Source organism: Crocuta crocuta, unplaced genomic scaffold (genome assembly GCF_008692635.1).
Source record: "Crocuta crocuta isolate KB4526 unplaced genomic scaffold, BGI_CrCroc_1.0 scaffold56, whole genome shotgun sequence".
NCBI classification, from domain to species: Eukaryota; Metazoa; Chordata; class Mammalia; order Carnivora; family Hyaenidae; genus Crocuta; species Crocuta crocuta.
The window spans coordinates 1,162,214-1,187,293 of record NW_027531334.1 but is presented as its reverse complement, the minus strand read 5'-3'; the positions used below and the strand labels follow the sequence as shown (position 1 = coordinate 1,187,293).

At 34.4% G+C, this 25,080-nt stretch overlaps 1 long non-coding RNA gene across 4 annotated transcripts in view; it reads right to left on the bottom strand.

Annotated features, from left to right (window-relative positions):
- LOC144238104 (uncharacterized) overlaps positions 1-25,080 on the bottom strand; it is a 531,162-nt gene that overhangs the window by 389,930 nt on the left and 116,152 nt on the right. Inside the window, exon 1 of one of the 4 annotated variants that reach the window (XR_013337019.1) lies at positions 5,880-5,936. The exons of the other annotated variants lie outside the window; for them this stretch is intronic. This is a non-coding gene — a long non-coding RNA (uncharacterized LOC144238104). Of the gene's footprint in view, positions 1-5,879; positions 5,937-25,080 lie in introns of those variants that run through there. 4 annotated transcript variants of the gene reach the window in all.

The window sequence follows — 25,080 nt, the reverse complement described above, 5'->3', positions numbered from 1 at the left end:
CAGTTCAATCGCTCTCATTTCAGCTCAGACATATTTCAATTTTGAAAATCTGATCATAAAGAAATACATACAGAGGGCTATCCTTATGCACTGTGCTCACTAACACTCTCACACAGACACAAAACATGGATCTTAAATTAACATAACACATATACACAAACTCTTACTTGGATCCAGACACACCCGTCTTCAATCTAAACCTTTATCAGGTCACACTTGTTTGGGGCTTTTGAACTTGTCTGTCTAAGGCTCTACCTCCAGATAATTTCATGGTGGCTTCCCCTTCTCACCATTCAGTATCAGTTCAAATGGCACCTCATTATTCTTTATCCTGTTATCCATACTTTCCGACTCAAGTCACTCTTTACTCCACTATCCAGTTTTCTTTTCTTCACAGGTTATCACTCTCTGCAATCATTTTGTTTATTTAAAAACTCATTCACTGTCTATTTTCCTACATTAGGGATCACTATCAGTTTAGCTACATGTAATTCACTGCCAAGTCACTTGCCCCTCACATTATGCCTGGCATACAGTAAGCCCTCAAGTACCTGAGGAATAAATAAATATATATAAAGATAATTATGGAGTTAATATTCAATCCATAAATATTTATTAAGCACCTACTGTGAACAACATGATTTTTTTAAAGTTGAATCCCAAACTAAGGAATACTGTGCCCCTAACATAATTCCATTTAGAAGAAAGATCCAAAATACATTTGGTGACATTTTGAGAGTTCTAAACAAAAGAGAATGTCATAGAATTAGACCTAACTTGTTTTGTTACTTAAGACTAACATCATTGTTTTTCTCAACCACAGTTCCCTTCATATTCCCCCATTAAACCTATTGATATACCATCATCAACTTTTATAATGTCAAGAACAGTTGAATGGAACTGAATACAGGCAGTGACAGTGTCACATTATCTCATGTTGGATGTTTATTGCTAAAATGGATGAGTTGGTATGCATGAAATATGGAAGATGCAGGGTATGACTAGACCCTAAGTATAGTAACATGTACAAATTCACTGCCTTCCTCATACAGTGTACAAATATTCTACCTATGCCCACATTTGACAAAAGTTCTAAATGCTTCTAAATACTAAAAAAAATCATTCAATTAAACCAAGGATCAGCAGACTTTCTGTAAAAGGCCAAATGATAAATATTTTTGGCTTTATAGGTAATATAGTTTCTGTCTCAATTATTCAATTCTGCCATCATCTCATGAAAGCAGCCATAGGCAATAAACACATAAATGACATGTCTGTATTTCAATAAAGTTTTACTTATAAAAACTGTGGGATCATCAGGGAAATGCAAATGAAACCAAATCTCCTCACACCTGTTAGAATGGCTATTTTCAAAAAGATAGGAAACAAAAAGGGTTGGTGAGGATGTGGAGAAAAAGAAACCTTTGTGCACTGTTGATGGGAATGTAAATTGGTGCAGCCACTATGGAAAACAGTATGGAGGTTCCTCAAAAATTTAAAAATAGAACTACCCTATGATCTAGCATTTCCACTTCTGAGTATATCCTAAAAGAAACGAAATTACTCTCTCAAAAAGATATCTGCACCCTAATGTTCAGTGTAGCATTATTTACAATAGCTAAGACAAGTGTTGGAAGCACTTGGAAACAAGTGTTGATAGATGGATGGATGGATAAAAAAAAGGGGCATGTATATACAATGGATGGAATATTATTCAGTCATAAAAAAGAAGGAAATCTGCTATTTGAGGGCATTCTAAGCTAAGTGAAATAAATCAGTAAAGAAAGACAAATATCATATAATCCTATTTATATCTAATGGAATTTTACATATGTGGAATTTAAGAAATGAAACATATAAACATAAGGGAAAAAAGAGGGAGGCAAACCATAAAAGAGACTCTTAACTATGGAGGAAAAACTGAGGGTTAGTGGTGGGTAGGTAGTCAAAGGGATGTGTTAAATGGGTGATGGGTATTAAAAAGGGCACTTGTGATGAGCGTCAGATGTTATATGTAAGTGATGAATCACTAAATCCTACTCCTGTAACTAATATTACACTATATGTTAACTAACTGGAATTTAAATAAAAACTTAAAAAGTAAACAAAATAAATAAAATACAAACAAAAACACTCCAAAACAACAACAAAAAACTAAACACATGGAGACAAAGAACAGATTGGTAGTTGCCAGGGTGTGAGGGAGAGGTGGGGCTGTGTAGGTGGGTTGGTTTGTATGTGAAATGGGCAAAGATAGTCTAAAGGTACAAAATTCCAGTTACAAAATAAGAAGTCCTGGGGATGTAATGTGTATTATGGTAACTATAGTTAAAAATACTATACTGTACATTTGAAAGTTGCTAAGAGAATAGATCTTAAAAGTTCTTACTACACATACAAAATTGTAACTACGTGTGGTGATGGATGTTAACTAGACTTCTTGAAGTGATCATTTTGTAATATAGTCATATATATAATAATGTTGTACACGTAAAACTAATATACTGTTATATATCAATTATATTTCAATAAAAAAAAACAACAATAGGACAGATTTGTTGACCACTGATCTAAATTCACCAGTAAATCCTACAGAATTTCTACATAGGGGAGATTTAACAACAAAATTTAATTAGAAGGGGTACTATGAGGACTTGTATTAGAAGATTTTTTTGTGAAATATGCATGTTGATTTTACATGAATTATAATACTATCTGGGGGGGACTGAAGTGAATTTCAAGGGACCTAAACGCCTCAGGTCACCCTTGTCACTGCCACCTGATGCCACAATCAATTTGGGCATATTTTTGGCATTACATTTTGGCCTCATAAAGGATTCATTGGTTTTCCATAAATATCCAATACATCAGATTATTTGTATCCTAACATTAAAATTATTTTTGAGAAACCACAATAAATACTTGGTTGAAGTTTAAAAAATATATTCCCTTTATTCATGCTAATTTTGCAATTCTATTTTAAACAACTATTAATTTTGTCAGACACGATTTGTTTGTAATAAACTCATTTTGCTCATTGCTCATGATTCCTTTGTCTTCAAGATGTTTACTGATTTCTCTGCCAGTGTTTTATTGAAAATGTTGTCAGGCTATTTAAAGTTACATTTTCGTTACATCTATCATAATAATTATTTCTCCTTCAAATTCCTTTAGGTCTTCTAAATTTCTCCATTAGAATATACCTTCATATATCCAAAGTACTAAATACCCCTTTACTTGATTCTGATTGATAACTACTTTCAAAGGTAATCTTAAACCCATTTTATGCTTCTCATAATTGTATCCCAACACCAAAATAGCTACACAATTAAACTAACATTTGGTGTGTAAAGATTCTAAATGATCCACATTGATCCACACTGTCATGAGATAAACTATTTATTAATCAGTAACACTATCATTTTCTATTCTCACTTTACATTTGCATTAATAAATTCTACTGCCAATCAGTTTTCATTAGCTTATCAGCCCTTCTATTTGTGATAACCAATACTCTACCTTTTTGACATCCAATTCTGCTTTATCTCTTCTAGCTACATAAATCTCTAGAGCCTATGATGTCAAAATATTTTTTTAGCTTCAATCAGACTTCTGTAAAAACATTACAGCTATAACATTTAAATGTAAAGTTTACCATTAAGTTACATCTGTGTGTCATACAGCCATGAATTTTAAAATAAAATGAGAAAATATAAGATTTTTAGATAATGTTATAAAAACTGCTTCAATTGGATTCAGTATTCAATAAATGAAAACACTTGAGAATTCTAGCAAAAGTAAACCTTGAGATGGTTGAAATATCCATTCTAAATAATGGGAACATTTAGGTAATTGTCTGTACAAAACAAGGATCAGACTTTTTGAGATCATAAAAAGCTTGACCTTCCCAGGTAAGATGAATGTGGAAAGCTTACCACTAAATTACACAATAGGGATAAGATTGTTGAATCTATCTGCAAAGTAACATTCTCAAAATCTTTATAAAGTAACTAATTCATTAAAGAAATAACTGAAGATTCTTTCCCTTTTGAAAGATATGAAAGAGAATCACAAAACATTGCAATATTTGCAAGAGGATGAAGTGCTCGACTCACTTGTGAAACATGAATACCTCCTTTATCACCTATGTTCTTGCTATGTACTGAAAATATTGAAGAAAAGCAGTTGCAAAACACCATAGGTTTGCTGATCCTGGGTTCTTGTTAATATCATGTGATAGAACGTGATATTAACATACAATCAAGATGACAGTGACTTTGTACTCCGAGGGACCGATTTTCCCCTGTAGACATGAGTACAGCACAAATCACAAAGTGCCAAAAATTGAGTGTAACTGCAAACCTCTCAACTTCACTCAGGTAACAGCAAAAGGACAAATTTCGCTACATATGAAAAGAAATCAGATCCAAAAAGTTGAAGGGGAAAGCAGATTGGCATTAGGATCATTTATTTGCCTCTATATGGTTCATCTGCCTCACTGAAAAGAATTAAACCAGCTTTGCCAAAGATTTATCTTGTTTAGCTACAAGCTGTCTTACTGCAATCTCATCCACTCCCCATCCTTGCCCTAGCTCCCCTCCTCTCTTCAACTATCACTTTCTTCACAACGGTCTCTCTCCCACCTAAGCTCTAACCTCTCTCCCTCTCCCTCTCCTTCCCATCACACACACACACACACACAGATACACACTGTGTGATATTAACTTTTAAAGATAGTTTCTTTGAAAAATTCACATATGATTATTGATATGACAATACAGAAGTATGTCTGCCACTGAAGAATTACCATGCTATAAACAAACGTGACAAAGTTTCACATAAAGTTCCTAACGGACCTATAAGAAGTAGTCACGCTACTATGAAATGCTATTAATTGCAATAAATGTTAGATTATACTAATGTGATTGTATCTCTCCTTCACTTCAAATACACAGATATTTAGGATAATCTTGATAGTTAAAAACTGAGCCAAGTTAGAATGAAAGATAGAAAGGAAATCTCTGATTGTCAGAAAAGAAAAGAGAACTCAAAGCTAGAGCCAAGGGTGGGGGTGAAGCCTTGTTGGACCCTAGAGCATCATATTCACATATAACCAGATACTTATAGGGTGTTGTATGAAATATTAATACAAAAGCATGGCCAATGGACAAGGCCTAAATCCAAAGAGAGGCATGGAGGAACAACTGAAACATGCTGATTAATGGATGCCCCCTTCATAAGGAGTAGATAAAACTATAGACTAGCATGGAGAATCAGTAAAAATGCCTGAATTCTTCTTAGGGCTCTGGATGGTAGAAAGTCACATGAAAGATATATGAAACCCAGATATGTTCCATAGGCTGTAAATCAGCATTTACACTTTACTTTTAGAATATAAAATCCAAGTTTAAAAATTAACACAAAACTATCCGGATTTCTTTAGGGTCACAGATCTAGGGTCATAGGATAAAAGAGAATGCCAAAACATTTTGTAAAATGCCACAGAACTCTCATATAACAAACTCTTTCAACTAAAAACGAAGCTCACTATAATATCAGAAATAGCTATTCTTTTGTTCATTCAGTCAACAACTATATATTAAATGCCTGTTGTAGGCAAGTATGATTTTAGACCCAGAAGATAGTGAATAAAAAACATTGTTCAGCAAGTGTATGTTCCAGTAAGGGAGACAATGAACATAAAACATAAAATATGATGTCCCATACTAATAAATGCCATAAAGAAAAAGCAGGATGAGGAAAAAGAGAGAGAAGCTGTGAAGAAGCAGGTATTTTTTTCAAGTTTTTATTTAAATTCAAGTTATAACATATAGTGTAAGAATGGTTTCAAGAGTAGAATTTAGTAATTCATCACTTACATATAACATCCAGTGTTCATCCCAACAAGTGTCCTCCTTAATGCCAGTCACCCATTTAGTCCACCTCCCTCCAGCAACCCTGAGTTTGTTCTCTATAGTTAAAAGTCTTATGGCTCATGTTTGCGCCCTCTCTATCTCTCTCTCTCCTTTGAAGAAGCAAGTGTTTGAGATAGAACACTGATAAAAAGATATTCTAAGGTGAAATTCCAGCAGAACTCTGAACAAAGTGAGAGTGAACCATGAGGCAGAAGATACTTCAAGACATGAGATTAAAAAAAATCAGTAAACATTTTAAACAATATAATTAATAATTTTGAACTAGCTGGTGTATAGAAACTTTTCCCACTGAGGACTGTATGTTTTTGACAAATTTATGTGTAGTATTTATAAAATTCAACAATAACTGATCCATAAGTCTCAACACACTCAGAGAATTCATATCCTACAAAGGATATTATCTGACCACAATACAATAATATCAGGAGTCAAGGCAAAAAGATAATTCAAAAATCCCTATATATTTGGAAACTAAAAAACACATTTATAAATATTCCATGAATCAAAAAAATCGTAATGGAAATATTAAATATTTAAAACTAAACAACAATGAAGACACTACATATCAAAACCTGTGGGATGCAGCTAAAGTGGTACTTAGTAGAAAATTTATGACTTTAATGCAAATATTACATGTTAAAAAGTTATAAAATTAATTAGCTAAGGATCTAACTTAGCAAGTTAAAAAATAATAGAAGAATAAACCCAAATAAAGGAGAAGGAAATAAATAATAAAGAATATAACAAGAATTAATGGCATAGAACTTACACACAATTGAGAGCAAAAATGGGTCCCTTAAAAAGCTGAAACTAGTTTCTTAAAAAGACAATAAAGTATTGCTTTAGATCATATGAAATTGTCAAAATTCAACATAATAAAATCTATACTTATCAAAATATTATTAATCATTAAACACTAAGCAGGAAGAGGCACTAATTAGAAACTTTAGGAATGGAGAGAATATATCTCTAAAGATAAAGGAAACATTAAAATATTATGAGAGAATATACTAAACAATTAAAGGGCAGTCAACTTACAAACTGAAATGAAATGGTCAATTTCCCAGGAAAGTGCAACATAACAAATTCAATACAATAAGAAATAGAAAACCTGAGTAACTTTATGATCAATAATTGATAGCAAAATTGATAGTAAAAAAGGGAATATGAGAAAGGAAAAGTATAGCCAATCTCATTTAAGAACTTAGATGCAAAAATTCTAAATGAAATAACAAACCAAATAAAGCAAAATGCATATGCATTTTTACACATATACACACAAATACATAATAATTATAGAAAATTTATCCCAGGAATGTAAGAATTGTTCAACATCAGAAAATACAAATACAAAAACACTAATTAGAAAAAAATATATGCATTCCTGTGTTCACTGCACCATTGTATACAATAGACAAGATATGGAAACTACTTACATGTCTATCAATGAATAAATGGATAAAGAAGGTGTGGTATATATACACAATGGAATACTACCCTGTCATAAAAAGAAGGAAATCTTGCCATTTATGACAACACAGATTGACCTGGAGGGTATTATACTAAGTAACATAAGTTGGATAAAGAAAGACAAATACCATATTATTTCACTTACATGCAGAATCTAAAGAACAAAACAAAAATTCATAAATACAGAGAACAGACTGGTGGTTACCAGAGGGGAAGGAGTTGGGCAAAATGGGTGAAGGGGCTCATATTTATGGGTGATTGGTAGTAACTAGGTTTATCATGGTGATCAATTTGGAGTATATACAAATACGAAATTATAATGGTGTACATCTTAAGCTTATCTTACATGCCAATTTCTGCAATAAAAACAAAAAATATACTAAGTGATATATTCCATATTCAGATACCAAATGAGAAAAACTATCATTTTCTCAAATACAAACAAACAAAAAAATCCAAACATTATAAACATTAATAAAAGACATGCAATAGACTAAGAGAAGATATTTGTGACATATATAACCAGTGAAGCATTTCTATCCAGAATATATAACAAGCATCAACAAATCATTAAAAACAAAACAAAACATAATTATAATTTTAATAACTGCTGAGAGAATACAGTTGGAGAGATCAGAAGAAGTAAAACCTGATTGGCCAATAGTAATATGGAGAGAAGCTCAACTTTATAAATAGATTAAATTAAAGTAGCAAAGAAATACACTACCCCTATCTTCTTGTCCAAAGTTTAAAAGTCTATCAATATTGCTAACTGGAAAATGTACAGAGAAAGGGGAACTCAGAAAACTTTGGAGAGTAATTTCCCATTACCTTGTTAAGTTAAAAATGTATATTCTAACCCCAGCAACTCAAATACGGAAATTACCTCACATTTATACAAAGAGATATTTACAGGGTATTTACTTTGACAATGACTATAATATAAAAATAAAAAAGAAGAAAGAGGATAAAATGGAAAGAAGGAAGGCAGGCAGGCAGGAAGGAAGGATGAAAATAAAGAAACAAGTGAAGGTGAGGGGAATGAAGAGGAAGGGAAAGGAAGAGAAGAAACTTTTAAATGGGTTTCAGTAGGAAATGGATAAATTGTGGCTCCATCACACAGTGGAATAAAACACAGCACTACATAGAGACACTAAAATGCCTTGGGTCTATACTTACCAACATAGATAATCATAAAGATTATGTTGAGTGAAACCAAAATATGTTGCAGAATGACCCAATATTTCTCAGTTCACAAGGGCCCTCAGTGTCTCATTTCTTATGTTTTAACAGAGTCCTTAGTGTCTTGGTAATGTTTTCACAGCAAACTTAACCTAAAAATATATCTAATGGAACCACTTATTTTGTAGTTTAGTTCTAAGCGACTCAGTAAGTATTTATGTCCCAGCCACTTAGCGATCGTACAAAAAATAATAAACACAATTGAAAGAAAAATATGTTAATTCAATACATATATAACCATCCTTCTTTATTATTGGGATGTGTGTATCTGTTGAGCATTGCATAAATTCTAAAACCCTGAAATCAGAATGGACACTTTTCCCCCTGTTTTATACCGATTTTCACACAGTACCTGCTTTCTATGACAGTACTTGCCAAAAAACCAGCTTCTCAAAGACATGACGCTATTGAGAATAATGTGCTGAAATTACAATGTTGAAATTGTGTACTACCTCAAGTTGGTGACTGACCTAATGTTTGAAAAATGTGGAATATTGCCATGATTCTCTTGAAAACTGAAAATATCCCCCAGTACACCTATAGGTTCACTGTGGCGCTCTGGGAGCACCTTGGTACCTACTGGAAACCTCAGCATTATGGTGAGGTATGATGTATGTATATTTTTTGTTGATATTCAAAACTATACCAATTTCATGGGGACACACAGGCAAAATTAAAATATAAAAATAGTAAAATTATGAACTGAAAGCAATTATACTAACCTCAGGAGAATAGTTGCCTCTGGGCATAAAGATGGGGAAATGTAGACAGGAGGGGAAAAGATAGGGAAGATAAGAAAAAGATAAAAAGGAAAGTAAGGAGACACAGGAAGAAGAAGACACAGACAAGACCACTAAGGAAAACATACAGGGCACACACACAGAGGGATGAAACAAAAGACAGAGTGTTTATAAGATTTAACTGAATTAAATTGAGGCAAATCCTACAGGGCTGGTAAAATTAAAAATTTGACAGTTTTACTGTGACTAGAAAGTAAAATTTTGGGGGCCTCTGGGTGGCTCAGTTGGTTAAGCAACTGACTTTTGAATTTGACTCAGGTCATGATCTCACTCAGGTAATGATCTCACAGTTCCTGAGATTGAGCCCCATGTTCGTAGGGCTCTGTATGACACTGTAGAGCCTACTTAGGATTCTTTCTCTTCCTCTCTCTCTCTCTGCCCCTCCCTGCTGTCTCTCTCTCAAAACAAGTAAAATTTTAAAAAAGGAAAGGTTTCACTTTTTTAAAAATACATAAATGCTGCTCTACAATTGAGCAAGTTACTTCTCCCTAGAATGTCCTTTCTTCCATCCTCACCTGCCAAGGTTTCCATCTGTGTCCTTCTATGTTCAATTTAACAGTCATGCCCCAGTTTAAACAAATCCCTCCCTCTCCTGTAGTTATGTAATGCTTTGTAACTCCAAGAGAACACTTCTATCTGTCTTGCAGTAGAGTCATTGAAAAGTATTCCCCTCCCTTACTACTAATGCTCTGCATTTTGCCTCAGGGCCTACTACAGTGTTTTACATAATCTATATGCTCAATACACATTTACTGCACTGTACTGAAGTTATGTATCAGATATCCAAAGATCAAAGACTTAAATATCCTCTACCGTAGTGGAGGTAATATCTTTATTCCACAATTCTACCATTTTCAAAGCACTGTAAGTTACATCTCTTTCGAAATTGCCTTTAGAGACTGCACAAAGCCAATGGTTTTGTAAATTCTGTATTAAAAAAAAATGCCACCGTTGATCATGCAAAACAGACAGGCCATACCCCTAGAATTCTAAGAGTATGTGTGAATGGAGTGGATGGGACAAAAGGGCATGTAATCATGTGGTAGAGTTGTAGGTGAGGAAATGATAAGGGATTTTAGAGAACTGTACCAGTCAGAATAGGCCAGGTTTTGCTATGGCAATAAACATGTTTCTATTCAGTAAACATGGCTCTAAATTACTCTTGACTATTTCTAAAAATCAAATCAAATTAAAAGTAGTTGTCACTGAAAATATTCAAAAGGATATGTTGTTACCTCTAAAGGAAATTCAGGGGTGTCTGGGTGGCTCAGTGAGTTAAGCTCCTGACTCTTGGTTTTGGCTCAGGTCATGATCTGATGGTTCATGAGTTTGAGGTCCACATCAGGCTCCGTACTGACAGCACAGAGCCTGCCTGAAATTCTCTCTCTCCTTCTCTCTCTCTCTGTGTTTCAAAATAAATAAACTTAAGAAAATAAAAAATAAAACTAAAGGCAATCCAAACACATTAGGATGTTTAGAGCAATGGCTGTACTATTTAAATAAAGAAATATCTCGGGGCGCCTGGGTGGCTTAGTCGGTTAAGCGTCCGACTTTCGCTTAGGTCATGATCTCGCGGTTGGTGGGTTCGAGCCCCGCGTCGGGCTCTGTGCTGACTGCCAGCTCAGGGCCTGGAGCCTCTTTCGGTCTGTGACTCCCTCTCTCTCTGACCCTCCCCTGCTCACGCTGTCTCTCTCTCCTAGAAATAAATAAAACATAAAAAAAATAAAAATAAAAAAAAAAAAAAGAAATATCTCCCAAGGTGACTACTTTGCAAAGAATGATACTCATTTGCATGCATAAAGTTCCTCTACATAATACACAGTTGCATTTGTTTAAAAAAATATGAGTTTTAAAATATAGAGTTGATACTTTTTTTATGTTATATAAGTGTAAATCAAATTTTATAAAGAAGTTATACTTTTAAAATATTTTGCAAACCAGAATTCCATATAACAAGCCATTATTCCTTAATTTATCTCTTTTTGCAAATCCTAACTTTCCATAAATTAGGTTTTCAAAAATGAAGATCACCTGAATTATTATGTGGAAATATTCTAATCTTCGGGATAAATATCTCTTGCTTTTTATTGAAAATATTTTGAATACTATGTCTTAAAGGCCAAAATACTGCTACTGTTCAGGAAAAAAAAAGTTCAAAACACAATCAATTCCTAAATCCTTAGACGGATGTATAAATTGCATATTTATGTTGATTTGAAAGTCTAGCCAGGTTTAAGATGTCTCTCCTCAGTTTTTTGTTTGTTTGTTTTAAATAAGGACAAGGACAACATTCTCTATAGAAATGTGTGAAATATTTTAACATAATACGTAGTTTAACAATGATACAAATATTCTAATTGTAAAAATATACCTTTTTAAAGTGATGGTGATTTTTCGAGTATGGAGGAGAGGAAACTAAACTATAAAAGTAGAACTTCATATTGACACTGCCACAGAATGATAGTATTGTCCTACTTAGAGACCTCCTCAGTGTGTGTAGCAGAACACAGGCAAATGTGGTTATTTTTAAAATTTGCATTCATTATACAAAAATTTAAACAAATTTTCACAATATAGGACATCATTGAAAAGAACAGCTTCATTACACAGAAACTTCACTTGGTAATATTTCTAGTGTGACATAAATGCAGATTTTAATAAACCCTGTGTGCATATATGCTATACATAAAAATATATACTGTCCCCATCTTTACAGTAAGATGTTAGACATTAGTATGTTAAAGTATAATAATGCTTTTTCAGTAAGGTTGCTTTTGTCTTTGCTGCTCGACTTATAAGTTTAAGCCCGACTTCAATGAAAAATCAGAACAATTATACCAAAAGTTCAAACATGAAATTCTTTTTACTCATGCAAGTTATTATCCAGGAAAAGAACAGTTAAAGATTTCTCCTAAAAATACCATGAATTAAAAATGGCATTCCAAATATATGAAGGAAGAATCAAATAGCACAATATGTAAAGTTGACTTTTGTCACAAGATAAAAATCGTCTACTAAAGTACAAATTATAGAAATAACTAAAGAGATTTTTAAACAAAAACCTGTTGTCCATGACTGCTTCCTGTCCTTTACTCAATCTTACAGCCTGCCAAAAATTTAAACTAGCTTAGAGTTCTACGACCAATAGGACATCCAACCACACAAAGTTCAACAATAATGTTCTGCCGCATTATGGTATTAAAAGAAGGTTCCATTTAATAGAAAGAAAGCCTTCATCTGTAATAGAAGTATTTGATGTAAAATCAATCCACCCAAAACAAATATTTCAGCAAATGTTTTAAAAGACTTACTATATTAGCATAAATGGAAAAGATTACAAAATATACTTCCATATAGAAAAAGTACATATGGGTAATATATGTTCATTTAAAGAAAGATGAATAGATGTAAAGAAGCAAACTAGATTTATGTGTTAGGCAGGAGAGAGAATATAATGAGTACAGTACAATGAAGTCTCTACATTTCATCTTTTCTCTATTACTCTCAAAAAAGACAATTAACTGTTTTAAAAAGAAAACGGAGAAAAGGAAAATATTTCTTCGTTGAGCTACTTTTAAGATTATTTTACTCAAAGTTAAAGACTGTAGCTGCCATCAACTAGTCGGGTCATTAATTTATCTAAATCTGTCTAGACCTCACTACAGTGTTTCTCATTATGTGTCTCCGAATTCATTATCATTCGCAAAGATCTGAAACCTCTGCCACCAAAACCACTTTCATGGGATTTAACAGAACACTTTGAAGGGTTTTTAAAACATTGAGGCTAAATTGACTATGTTGACTGACTATGATTGGTATTATTTTTGGTACTCCATAGATGCAGCATAACCATGCTCACACATATATCAATTTGAAAATAAAATTTGTCTTTCCGGTGTACGTCATAAAACACGACAGGCAGTATATTACTTAAGACCCTGGGTGCTTCAGGTGGCTGAAGACATGTGACTTTCAGCTTTTTACTTCCAAGTATATTTGCAAGAGAGCAACTAATCCTAGTGCGGTGTTGTGTTGCCCAGTAATGCCTTGTCTATCAACTCTTACAGGAAAATTCAAATAGTTCATTTCCAATCATCTCTGCTTCTTGCACACACAATTTTAAAATCCTTTTTTGTCATCTGGACTGCTCTGCATTGACATCCCTGGAATTTTTGTTGTCCCTATTTTTGTTGAGGCATTTTATTTCTTCTCTAATTATTTCTAGCTCCTCCCTGCATTTTTCTTTTATTTACTCAGTTTTTCTTTCTACTGTTTCAGTGCCACCTCTTCAGAGCTTTCTGTCTGACCAGAATTTTCTTTGCAGTTTTATATAACCACATGGACTCTTCCTGTCGCTTTTGGAAGCCTGGACCTTAGTAGGAAGAGACTGCACTTTGTTCCATAAATGTTCCTCAAACATCTTCCACCTGCATTCAGTATATAACCAGACTTTATTTCACATTCCTTCAAATTCCCTTTCCGCCCTCAGTCCATTAATTTTGCAATATAACTTTTATGTGAAACAAATGTTCCTAGGCACACTGAAGACTAAAAGAATGATGAATAAGGTACTCAGATATCCTCTAACTTTCCATGGGTCTAATGTTAACATTGAGACCGTTTCCATTTCTGTTAAGTCTGTAAATTGTTTTTACTGTATGTACATCATGAATATTTGCTGCTTTAAAACTAAAAAACAGACTGGGCATGCATTAAGTGCCTTGTATATTAGATATTAGATAGATATTAGATAATTCTGTACACTAAATCCTAGACTATTCTCAGCCTTCATTTTGTTTAAAATACAGTATTTTTTTCGGTGAATCATACTTCCATTTTTATTTCTAATACAACCCCTGAATATGATCATAAATGATTCATCAACAAACTATCTAGGTTCAAAATTAACCCATCTCAAATTGTTTTCTCTGTCAAAAAGAAGGCCAGATTTAAACTGCTATCTAAAAGACAGATAGGTAACAAAAGTATTGAGAAAAATTTAAATTTTTCTTTTTTGTGTCAGTACTTACAAAGTATTTAGTCCTAAGTGAGTAAACAGCTAAGCTTCAAACTATAATTCGACCACAACTCCAATGACAAAAATCACACAATCTAGAGAGGAGAAAAGTTAACACTACACTAAAATTGTGAAGCAACTTCTAAACTAGATCAATTGCCTTCATAATATTCTCAGAACAAAATGTTCTCTAAGAGCAGATCTGATATGAAAAGCCAAAAAATGGAAAACATTCACTACCAATTTACTGTAGTCACCCGTAAACTATTACAAGAACATTATGTATTGGGGTTCAAGCCAGCAAGCTATTAAAGCGACTGCCCTGGTGTCTTTTCATTTTACTTTAATGTTACCAAAGCATTAATAAGTCCTCGGGGGATTGTACTTATGTTGAAACAGTCTTATCATGTAATCAATTTTTCAGACGAGATCGGGCGCGTTCAGGGTGGTATGGCCGTAGACATTATCATGTAATCAATTTTTCAAATATTCCAAGACTTTTAAAATGAGCTTTATTTCTTTTGTTTCTTGTTGGTCAATGTCATTCCACCTTCACAAATGCCATCATCACTTTTTTTTTGTATGCTCCAAGTCACGCTTTCATTTTGGAAATACATCAGTCTAAATGGTGCTAATTGCCATAACTAATGAGCGCCAAGACATCTAGCACCCTTGGCCCCATTGCCACTTTAAGTGCTTCTGCTCATGTAGAGATCAAAAAACAAAGGATGGAAAGAATCATCTTCAGAAACTAAAAAGGTGTCACATACACACCTTCTTAGATTTGTTTGTTTCATTGGTTTTGTTTTAAACTTTGATTGAGGGCATAAATAACCCTGCTGAAATTACTTTCCTTTATATAGTCTCTGGTTAATTTTAACTTGTTAAAATTTTTCTAACTTAATTTTTTTTTTCTTATTTAAAGGATAGTAATCATACTCTGGCAGAACATAATTAACCCAATGATCTAATGCTTTAACTCACTATTCAGTTTTCCCTTGGTGGCATAAATTCCAGGTAACTGAGGCATCTTCCAGTAATAATGGAAAATATTAGTGCATATAAACTTCCTACAAAATACAACGTCTCTGTAACCTTCATGGATCAAATTGGCAATGACTCAATTTGTAATTGAAAATATAAGAGGAAAAAAAACTTTAGGTATAAAAAAAACTTCAGGCATAAAACACAAACTTTGGGCATTTTTTTTGGAAAAAATCATTGAAATATGAATCCCAGTGAGCTAGGTATTTCTTCCCATTACAAAACTAACCACAACTTAGTAACATTACGTGAAAGTAAATATTAACCTAGTTTTTGATTATTTAATGTTTATATGTGTGTGTACATGTGTGTAAATATACATATCTATCTCAATTAGGCTTTAAGATCCACCAGCCACACTTCATTTTATCACATTGTATCTCATATTGCATTACAGTGCCTGTAAACATAGCATTTACTCAACATATTTTTGAAGCAATTATATAAAGGTAATAATACAAATGCAAAGGTACGCAATTTAAAATTTTTAAATCTTTTAATATAAAAGAAATGCTGTGGAAACATTAGTGAGAACATACTTCTTTAATAGGTAGTTCAGTCCATACCTCTCCATGCCAGCTTATTATGTTTTTTTTCTTGGCCTACTACAATGAAGATTGCCATCTTAAGCCATTAATTTATACCATAAACTATTCTTGAAGATATTTATTGGCAGTTCAGTCCAAAATAACTTTATCAACCTGTCATACAGCAATGAGACAGTATGTTTCTTTTATCTGTGCACAAACCATACCTTATTTTTACCTCATACTGCTTATCTTAATTAGCAGATCTAGAAAAGCTGTTTTAGGTTTCTTGTATAACTCTCTCACGTAATTAGTCACATTCCAATCAAACTTACATTAAAATAATAAGCAATGATTTTTACCTGCAACAGCATATAGGGCCTCTGAGACCCATCACACAGTGAGTAAATAAACATAGCTCTAGCTAAACTTCTCCGACCCCCTTGCATGTTAGGCCCTTCATAAAAGAGCTACAAGATGTGATGTCATTAAAACAGCCAGTAAGGTTTTCATCAAGGTTGTTTCCACAGACTCTTAGAAGCAACTACAACTTCATAAAGTGGCAAGTGACGCCAGACAATAAAGAACTAGTTTGTTTTGTCCTGTCCTGTTTGGTTTGGTTTGGTTTCACCAGACCCCTTGACAAACTGTTTATGCCAATGTTTTAATGAGAAACGTTTTAAACCTCAAATAAAAAACAAAAATTAGGGGCACCTGGGTGGCTCAGTCAAGCGTCCGACTTCAGCTCAGGTCATGATCTCATGGTCTGTGGGTTCCAGCCCCGCACTGGGCTCTGTGCTGACAGCTCAGAGCCTGGAGCCTGTCACAGATTCTGTGTCTCCCTCTCTCTCTGCCCCTCCCCAGCTTGTGCTCTGTCTCTATCTCAAAAATAGATAAACGTTAAAAATTAAAAAAACAAAAACAAAAATTAAACAGAAATAAACAAGAAGACACTGAGAAACATTCTTTGATAAACAGACACTTCATATTTTAGAGCCACCTCTCAGAGTTAAACACTAGGCTATAACCTCCATGAGAACACTATTTTGGTTCACTGTAATAACTGCAGTACCTAGGAAACCCTATGATTCACAAATAAACCTCTACAAACATTTATTAAAATGAATTGATTTGTATACATACTTTAATGAGAATATACAACAGACCAGGTCTAAAGGAGACAAGTAGTTTGAAACTATAAATGCCCTCTGTTCCTCTACTTTTTGTGTACTCTGTTTCACAAATTCATAAAATGGACTGTAGATGAATTGGGGAGGTAATCTAACTTGAAGAAAGCCAACAAAAAGAATTTCTCTAGAAACTTCTTTTTAGGACCAAGAAAAAACTTTTAAAAACTATATCTGAAATACTGACACTTTTTTTTAATAGTTTATTGTCAAATTAGTTTCCACATAACACTCAGTGCTCATCCCCACAAGTGTCCTCCTCCATGCCCATCCCCCCCTCCCCCCACATCCATCAGTCCTCAGTTTTTGTCAGCATTCAAGAGTCTCTCATGGTTTGCTTCTCTCCCTTTCCCCCACCATTTCCGCCCTTCTTCTCCCCCTTGTTCCTCCGTCAAGTTCCTCCTAATCCTCCTATACGTGCAAACATATATTTGTCCTTCTCTGCCTGACTTATTTCGCTTACTGACACTTTTTTTAGTTTATTTTTATTTATTTTGAGAGAGAGAGAGAGAGAGAGAGAGAGAGAGCAAGCAGGGGAGGGGCAGAAAGAGAGGGGGACAGCATCCCAAGCAGGCTTCTCACTGTCAGCATAGAGCTCAATGCATGGCTTGAACTCACACAAACTGTGAGATCATGACCTGAGCCAAAATCAGGAGTTGGATGCTTAACAGACTGAGCCACCCTGGTGCCCCTGAAACACTAACATTCTTATGACTGAAATTTTATGACATCCTGGAATTTGCTTCAAAATAACTAGGGATGGATAGGGGTTATCAGCCTCTTATTCATAATTATTGAAGCTATGAGATGTACACATAAGGATTTATTATAAATGTATAAATCTGAAAGTTTTCATAATAAGTCTTTTTTTAAAATGACAATCACACATACATTATATATTTTAGTATTTTCAAAATAAAATACAATTAATTTGGAGGCTTCTTTTTTTTTAATTTTTTTTTTTAATGTTTTATTTATTTCTAGGAGAGAGAGAGAGACAGCGTGAGCAGGGGAGGGTCAGAGAGAGAGGGAGTCACAGACTGAAACAGGCTCCAGGCTCTGAGCTGGCAGTCAGCACAGAGCCCAACGCGGGGCTCGAACCCACGAACCGCGAGATCATGACCTAAGCGAAAGTCGGACGCTTAACCGACTAAGCCACCCAGGCGCCCCTAATTTGGAGGCTTCTAACAGAACTTTTCTCAGTCCCTAGAAAAAAAATAATTGCCAGCAATAATTAATAAAATGATGGAACACAATTTCCTTATATAACTATAGAAAAGTGGCAGCCAAGGAAAGATAGGCAACTAACACACCTCCTAATTTGCAACATTCTGTTACATCAGAAATAGTTCTTAAAAATTGTGTGGACAAAATCCTAAACAGAACTTTACTAACAGCCCCCAGTTTGGAGAATATTTAAGAGAAGTGTGAAAATCTTAAGTGGGAGTACAGGTATTAAAAAGAGAGAGAGAGAGAGAGAACACCAGAAAGCCCTTCAAACTTCCTAAGTGAAAGGTAAATGGTCATGGGTCACCATTTTGTTTTTTCTTTACTGGGAAAAAAATAGGAAAGGGAAGATAAAACCATGATAACTTCCCAAAGCCAACTACCTTTACTAATATATAAGCACTTAGTAGAATGTAAAACAAAAGAGAAAAATAAATAATATAGAGTAGTCTGAGCAAAGAGGAGGCTGGAGGGAAAAGCCACATGAACAGGCACAAACAGAGTGCCTACTTGCCAGTTCTAAACTGTTATGGACTGAATGTTTGTGTCTCCTCCAAGTTCATGTGCGGAAATACTAACCCTCAATATGATGGTATTAGAAGGCAGGGCCTTTGGAAGGTCATTAGATCATGAAAGTGAAGCCCTCATGAATGGGATCGGTGCCATTTTAAGTTGAGGCCAGAGAGCTAGTTTGTTCTTCTCACATGTGAGGGTACAACGAAAAGTCAGCTGCTTGCAACCCAGAAGGTTTTCACAGAACCTGACCACGCTGGCTCTATGATCTCAGACTTTCAGCCTCCAGAATCATGAGAAGTAAAGTTATGTTAATGAGCTAACCTGTGTATGGTATCCCAAGCTAAGACAGTATAATTGTAATATCAAAACCCAATGATTTTTACCTGATTTGTCCTCATACTCTAAAAAAGGATAAGAAAGTATGCTGGGAGGGCAGATGAATAGGAAAATATAAGCCCCTGGGCTGATTCGATCTGTCAGAGTAAAATTGTGGCCCTCAAACAAAGCTCAGAAAATAAGTCAACATGTTTGGATTCAGAGAGGGTAGGATGAGCATCAAAGGGTGTTTACCTACACAATTTTCAAATATATAGATTGAGGATTATAAGGGGTCTGTATATTGCATATTAAGTGAAACAAATGTGTAAGAATAGTACAGAGAAAAAATATGTAGCATGAAAAAAGAATTATGAAGAGTATGTTCCAGAAGAAAACCTAATGCAAGAAACAAGAAAATTCAAGAAGAAAAAAGTGGTCAAAGGATATAAAAACATGGTTCATAGAAAAAAATATATAAATGCCCAAGAAATATATGAAAATATGTTCAATCTTATATACACACATACCATTTTCCTTTATCAGACTGACAAACTTCTTTTTTTTATATATATATTTTTATTTATTTCTAGGAGAGAGAGAGAGAGACAGCGTGAGCAGGGGAGAGTCAGAGAGAGAGGGAGAAACAGACTCTGAAACAGGCTCCAGTCTCTGAGCTGGCAGTCAGCACAGAGCCTGACGCGGGGCTCGAACCCACGAACCGCAAGATCATGACCTAAGCGAAAGTCGGACGCTTGACCGACTAAGCCACCCAGGCGCCCCAAGATTGACAAACTTCTTAAAGCTGGATAATATTCAAGGTAGATGACCACATAGGTAATATTCAAGATTGATGACCACATAGGAAACAGATATCACACATAATGGGTGAGTGTAAAACGGTGTAATAAATAAAATATTGTCAAAATTTTGGGGAGCAATTTAGAAAAACTCTCAAATTTTGTAAATTCCACTAGCAGAAATTTACATTGTGTGTCTGTATACATACATACATACACATATATACATACATAGATATATGAATGTATATACTTTGTTTAGACTTTGCCTCCTATATATATATATACACACTTTGTTTAGACTTTGCCTCCTATATATATATATATATACACACACACATAGATATATGAATGTATATACTTTGTTTAGACTTTGCCTCCTATATTATTATGCCCTGATTTATCCCCACCAAAATGAAATGTTTGTCATCTCATAGACTGGGGGCAAGGAGGAATTAGTTATTTCTACTATTAAAGGGATACAAAAATTGCAGAAGTAATTTTTTAGATTTTAATCCTTATTCTTTCATTAACATGTCTTTATCTTAAATATGCATCTCCTCTCTCTAAGACTGTTTCTCCATATATAAGATTGATGTGCGAGATTTTTAGAATGCTCAAGGACCCTTCCACCTCTTAAACATCCAATGTTATTTATAAAGACTTGACCTTTGTATTTAACCTACTCATTATCAGGAGCATTTTCATGGTTATTTTTCCAAAATTAGTTGGGGTATTAATGACAATTTTCCTCTAATAGAGACATACATTCTCCCCTCGCTCTGCCTTTGACCCCAGCATACAGATATACAAGGCAACTGTAGGGAAATAAAGGAAAGGGAAAATTCAAGGTTCTTCCAGGCCATCCTGGTGGAGGATAGTGCCATTCAAAGAGATGGAAAGCCAAGAAGAAATATAACATTTTAGAGTGAAAATATCTACAGTTTGACACACGTTAAGTTTGAAGTGTCTACAGAACAAACATTCAGCTGAAAATATCCAGTGGCCAGGTGTCTGTGGAAGTCTGGGGAGGGATAATGGAGCTGACATATGTGTTGGAGCTACAGATCTGAAAGTCATCACAATAAAGATGATGGTTGAAACAAAAGATGTGAATACTATCTCCCAAGAAGCGTTATGATGTGAGAGCAAGGGAGGGAAGGAGGAGGAAGAGAAAGAAGAAAAAGGAAAGAAAAAAAGAGAAAGAAGAAGAGAAGGAGGAGGAAGAAACAGAGGGGCAGGAAGAAGACACCTGAAAAAAGAATTTAAGAGAGGCCAGAAAGAGGACAAAAACAGAAAGTATCATGAAACCAATGGAAAGACAGAGTTTCAAAAGAAAAGAGTTGTCAAGTGTTAAAAACATCTGAGAAATAAAGTAAGATCAAGACTGAGTATATTCTATTGGATTTCACAATTTTCTTGTGTGTAATCCTGGTGGCAATACTTTAAATTCTATTTCAAGGACAGAAGTCAGTTTTCAGTGGTCTGTAGAGAAGGTGAGGGATGAAGACATAAAAATTCTTTCCTGAAGCTTTGAATAAAAATGAAAAAGGAGAAAGTGGTAACAGAGCAAATCTTTAAAAAAAAAGGATTTTCCTTCTTTTTTTGTTGTTTGTTTTTGTTTTGTGTGTGTGTATATTTGACAGGAGAGAGATACTTGTACAAGTTTATATGCTAAAAGAAAGAGCTAATAAGGAAGAAGAGGTTCAGTATAGAGTTGATAAGAAGGGATAAATAGTAGAACAATAGCAAGTATTGTATAAGCTTGTATAAGTACTACTGTACAGCTAATAGCATGACAGCATTCAGAACACACATGGCACTTTATTTCAAATATTCTCTAATTATCCTTTCTTCCTTCTCTTTATTTTCCTTTTCTCTTTTTCTTTGATTTAAGAAAATGATATCTCTCCTTTATTCAAATTTAATAGACATCATTTGGTAAATTAAATGATGAAGTACATACAGGAAAAAGATCTCAAGAAGCTGAAGTCATAAATAATATTTCACTTGACTTTACCAATAAAACAGACATGTTTTTCTGAAGTATCAAGAAGAAAATACAATAAATGTATTTCAGGAATTTACTTAAAACATTAAACAGAGGGCACTTGAGTGGCTCTGTTGGTTAAGTATTTGACTCTTGGTTTCAGCTCAGGTCACGGTCTTACGGCTCGTGGGTTGGAGCCCCACGTTGGGCTCCGTGCTGACAGTGTGGAGCCTGCTTGGGATTCTCTCCCTCTCTCCCCCTCTCTTTCTGTTCCTTCTCCCTGCCCCGCCAAAATAAATAAATAAACATTAAAAAAACATTAAACAGATTCTGATGTGAAATCAATGAATTGTTGAAAGAACAGAATTGGCACAATGAGAAATGGAAACAAATATAAATGGAAATATTTTGCAGAGAAATTCCAAATACTCCTACTCTCGTCATTAAGTTTACTAACAATCTAAAAGACTGAACCAGAAAGAAATTTTCTGATATTGCTACATTAATTCAGGGGGAAAGTCACCTTAATTGAGTTTCTAAATTAAAAGAAACAAAAAAATTAGGTTAAACTGAAAATATTTCAAATGAATCTAAGGGCATAACTAGTAAAATTTCAATAGACTGGAGAAACCTGGAATGATTGAACACCTAGAGCTCTAAACATAAATGTCAGACTACTGAAACGCATTATGAATCAGATGGGTTTCCTCGGAAGTGTTTAGATCCTTGAGCCGAGTGATGTCCAAGCACAGTCCCCATGAGCACTTGGTGGAGGATTTGTAGAGGAGGCTCAGGCCCCAGGGGTGTGATGGGAATGCACGGGGTCTAAGGGGCCCATCATCTCCATGGCACTATGATTTTATGATTATTTGAGGTATTTTTCTAAAACATAAAGCCACAATATATTTTGGGTTGGCCACGCAGGAAAACGATATGTTCTGAGCAAGGAGTAATATTCAAAGGAAATGAAAGAAGTGCCATAATTTCACAAATTACAAACTTTACTAAAGGACAACAAAAATGCACAAAGTGGGAAAGAATAAAATTGGCAATTGGGTAAATTTTGTGACTGTAAATCTAATTAATATGAAAACTTATTTATTTATTTAGTCAATCATTTATTCATTCAGCAAATATTTACTTAGTGTCTACAGTGCTGAACACTGCATAAGAATAACAAATAGAATATCTCTGTCCTCATAGAAATTTCAGTGTACTGTGGGGAAGAGGGAAGGATAGATGGTAAACCAACAAAATAGTGAATTACAAATTAATAAGGTCCTCTGACAATAGCTAACAAAGATCCAAGCAAGGTGGAGAGGGTTTCTCTTTTAACTGTGATATTTTAGTTGAAACTTCAAAAGAAGTTTCTGATGAAGAGTCTAATGATGCAGAAAGCCAGAGCAGGGAACAGCATGTACAAATGCTCCAAAGAAGAAAAGCACTTGAAATTGTCTAGGATCAAAAAACCCCATCAATGTGACTAGAATGTCCTGAGCCTAAAGGAGAGAGGATTTGAGATGAAGTTAAAGAAAAGAGGGGAGAGACCACGAAGAATATTACTCTAAGTGACACGGGAAGTCACTGGAATTCATGGACATAATCCAAGAATAAACCTGCTTTTCATTCAGGATGGTTGGAGGCAGCAAGACAGTGAAGAAACAGTTAGAAAGACTAATCCAATGGTCCTGGATGGCAATCACGGTAATTTCCACTAATGCAGCAGTGGAGATGGAGAAGGAGACAGAGATTTGCCACATCTTGAATCACCTTAGCTGTTACCTACTCTCTCAGTCTCAATCTCATCTTCTATAAATAGGAGTTAATTATACTAATGCAAAGTGATGTTCAGAGGACTGTGTAGACAAAACGTAATAAGTACATGGAATGAAGTAGGTTGCAATAAATCTTAGTTCTTTATGAATACCTATTTAAAATCAAGGTTCACCCCTAGTTTAAAATAGTGATAGCAACTAAATATCTGGTCCTCTATGAATTTTTTGGCTTTAAACAAAAGATATATCATTTCTGAGATAACAAAGGAAAATGTTTAGAATTAGATTCATAAAATACTTGGAGTCATTCAAAAGTTAAACAGACATTAACGCAATGCCCTATTGGCTACAACAAAAAATTAACCCAAATGGTGGAAATTTCTATTTAAATTAGTTTTGACATCATTGTAACAAACCTTTAAAAACATATGAAAAGCAGAGAATTAAAAAACAAATTCTTCTGAATAAAATCCTTATTCCTAGAAATGTGCCTATTGGTTCAAAAGCAATGACTGCCCACTTTCCTCTGTCTCTGTTTCTCCTCCACCAACACACACACACACACACACAGCTTTTAGCAACCTTGTTTAGCATTTGGAAAGAAATAGCTGACACAATAGAGGGGGGAGAAATAAATACATTGCATGGGCTGTATACAAATGAACATTCTTCAAATGCTTTAAACAGAATTTTCAGTACCATGGAGATCCTTGAAATAGACAGATAAATGTGACCAATTATAGCCAAATATCTCTTGCCAAAAATTTAGAGAAATCTTCCATGAAAATGACAAGTAAGTTAAAATCTCACTTTGTAATTATATTATAAATTGTATTCCTCAGTTCAAGTATTATACCCTTTAAAATAGAGTTGAAGAAAAACTAGCTGTGTTCTGTGTGAGAAGAACACATAGAATCCTCATCTCTGAACAAAGAACAAAATGAAACCGAAGAAAGGGACTGTGGCAAATGAGAGACCCTCTTCTCTTTTTTGTCTTTCCTTTATTAATGTATAAAACTAAAAAAAGAAAAAAGGTACAAACCCCAGAGCTTATTACACTATACAGAAACTTGTTTTCTTTTTTTTTTTAATTTTTTTTAATGTTTTATTTATTTCTAGGAGAGAGAGAGACAGAGCGAGCAGGGGAGGGTAAGAGAGAGGGAGTCACAGACTGAAACAGGCTCCAGGCTCTGAGCTGGCAGTCAGCACAGAGCCCGACGCGGGGCTCGAACCC